This window comes from Rhinoderma darwinii, chromosome 2 (genome assembly GCF_050947455.1).
Source record: "Rhinoderma darwinii isolate aRhiDar2 chromosome 2, aRhiDar2.hap1, whole genome shotgun sequence".
NCBI classification, from domain to species: Eukaryota; Metazoa; Chordata; class Amphibia; order Anura; family Rhinodermatidae; genus Rhinoderma; species Rhinoderma darwinii.
In genome coordinates, this window is record NC_134688.1 from 152,100,767 (window position 1) to 152,103,453 (window position 2,687).

The 2,687-nt window shown below is 39.8% G+C and overlaps 1 long non-coding RNA gene across 1 annotated transcript; it reads right to left on the reverse strand.

Annotated features, from left to right (window-relative positions):
- Positions 1–266: 266 nt before the first annotated feature.
- Positions 267–1,550, reverse strand: LOC142740844 (uncharacterized). The gene is made up of 2 exons (XR_012880894.1): positions 1,477–1,550; positions 267–580 (listed from the first exon to the last, which is right to left on the reverse strand). It is a non-coding gene; the product is annotated as an uncharacterized LOC142740844 (long non-coding RNA).
- Between the last annotated feature and the right edge of the window lie 1,137 nt (positions 1,551–2,687).

Genomic DNA, 2,687 nt, shown 5'->3' on the forward strand with positions numbered 1-2,687 from the left:
TCTACTTATGCATATAAATATTTTATACACTAAATATTTATATACATTACAGCCGCACCCATACCAATTTCCACATATACTGATATTGCTGTTACACACTTGTTATGTCAGTCCCTCTGCCCAGATCCTCTTGTACCCAGATGGCAGATTTATTCCCATAATTGTGCAGAGCAGCAAGTAAAAATGGGTGCTCTACAAGCAAATTTTTCTTACAAGCATTGGACACATTAGGTGAACATTCTGGGAAGGGAATAAAAAAACGAATATATTTTACATTTTGCGTGATCTAAGGGTTTAGTCACACATGGCAGATTTTCTAGCAGAAATTTATGCAACGTAAAATTAGTTCCATTCATTGCTAGGAAATGTGCAACAATCCATACACCTGCTGCAGAAACAACCAGATTCAGATGAATGGAACGGATTTCTGCAACACAATCTGGCGTGTGTGAATGCACCCTAATGTAATGTAATATTTTATTGGCGGACAATTCTTTAATGCTATCTTCCAGTTGAAGGGGTTTTCTGAGATTCAGTTGAATAGGCTAAACAAGCTGTTTTATATAAGCAGTCCTTAGACCTGTAAATACAAAGGGTGTGAGAAGCTGCAGAGTGTTGTAAGAGAAAACATAATTAAAAAAAATAACTAGCTTTTATTTAATATATTCTACTTATTGTCACAGTATTTACACTGTTTTTAAGTACTCACTGGTGGATAGTTTTAAATTAAATTCCTAGTCAGAACCAGAATATTCACATTTTGTGAAAACATAGACCAATCCTCCCTTACTACCATCACGTGAACACTGACCTATGTGGAGATTCTTTAGGCCGTGTCAGTCCAAGCACCTATAGTGTTATGCAGCAGCCAGCTTCTGTATAAAGAACTACTCCCTCTATTGGTTGTATCTAGCATTGTATCATTGTATTGTTGGTGTTCTGTCAAATCTATTATATATATAACATATCTTATAATTTCAGTAAACTTTTCCTTTTCAATGACAGGCCCAATGTGATCACACATATCATGTTGCAAGGCTTTATGTAGGATTTAGGATATTTAAATGAATATCTAACATGCGGATTAACCCCACTCCTTTGCTGTGTCTCTTTCTTTTTTCCCCTTTATCCTGCAACACGTTGGAAAAATCTGTGTGCTGTAAAAAACAAGTCCAGTTGTCATATTATGCCTTTTAATTAGGCTCTATGTGGCCAGACTAAAGCTGTATATGAATATACATAAAAACATAGTGCAAATCCATACAACAACATTCTTTTTGCAACTTAATTTATTGTAGACACCTTGTGTATCAGACATTACCCTACTTAAGCATTTCCAAAGCTTAGAAATAATAGCTGAGATAGCTAAGATTTCAACAATTTTATGTTTCCCTGTCTATACTACCTTGAAGTGCACTAGAGAAGATGCACCGTGCAAGTGCTACTGCAGAGCCTTGCCAGTGTTAATGTACTCACGTAACTATAGGGGTCGCAGCAGGCGCCATTGCAGCGACCAGGCCCCGAAGACAGGGGGCCCACGGCTCCCCACACCACATCAATGAAAAGTTATTGTAGTAACTGGGGCCTATGTAATAAACTACACAGGCCCCTGTTACTATAGTAACTATAGTATAGACTGGCTATTGACTCCGCCAAAACAACGGAACCCTGTCAAACACAGTAGGCCTTCCCACCCTGGTAATACTAGTCTGCTGCTTTGTTGTATCTGGCTGGTTATGAAAAATGTTCCAAAACTGTTCTAAAAAATAAATAAATAATTTGAAAGAACGATGCGGGGTTCCCCCATTTTTTATAACCAGCCAGATACAGCATAGCAGCAGAAGGCTTGCATTACTAGGGTGAGAAGGGTCACTGCTTTTGGCCTTTCCCAGCCTAAAGATACTTGCAGCCACGCCAGTGCCCCTCCATCACTACAGATGATCGGGTACTGGATCATACCTGGCTCTTCCCGGTAATCCTGGTGGCGGTGGGTACCGGGGTAATAATGGGGGTTAGTGCTAGCCTCTTCATGTCTAACATTAAGCCCCGCCTTAGTAGTGGATGCTGTCAATCAGCCAGTGGCCATTACTAAGGTGGTAGTAATAAAGTTTAAAAAAATTAATCAAAGACATTGAAAAAATATTTTATTGAGAATAAAAAAAACACCATTATCGAAGTAGTCCTCAAATCCGACATAATCCAACAACTGAATTTATAAAAAAACAAAAACACAAAAATAATTAGTAACACATAAAAAAGCAAAACAATTATTATTCTTACCTTTCCTGGGTCCAGCGCTGGAGCCGAAATGTCAGCCAGCTGGGCCCTATATCTAATCCTATCATGTGTGATACTGTCTGCTGAGCCACTGTATCTAATCCTATCTAATCCTATCCATAGCTATAGGGTCGTAGTGCTATAGATATGCTGTCTCATATATACACACACACACACACACACACACATTTTTTGGGGAGTATATGTATTGGGGCTATTTCCCCTGCCGTTTTAAGACCTTAGTGACGCCCCTGGCTGCCAGTTCTGCATTGCTGGGTCACTTAGGAGACCCAGCGATGCAGCTGAAAGATGCGGACCATCGGCCATGAGAAGTTTTTTTGGGGGGGCCCCAAGAAGAACCTTTGCATTGGGGCCGATGAGCCTTTAGCTACGCCCTGAATGTACTGCAC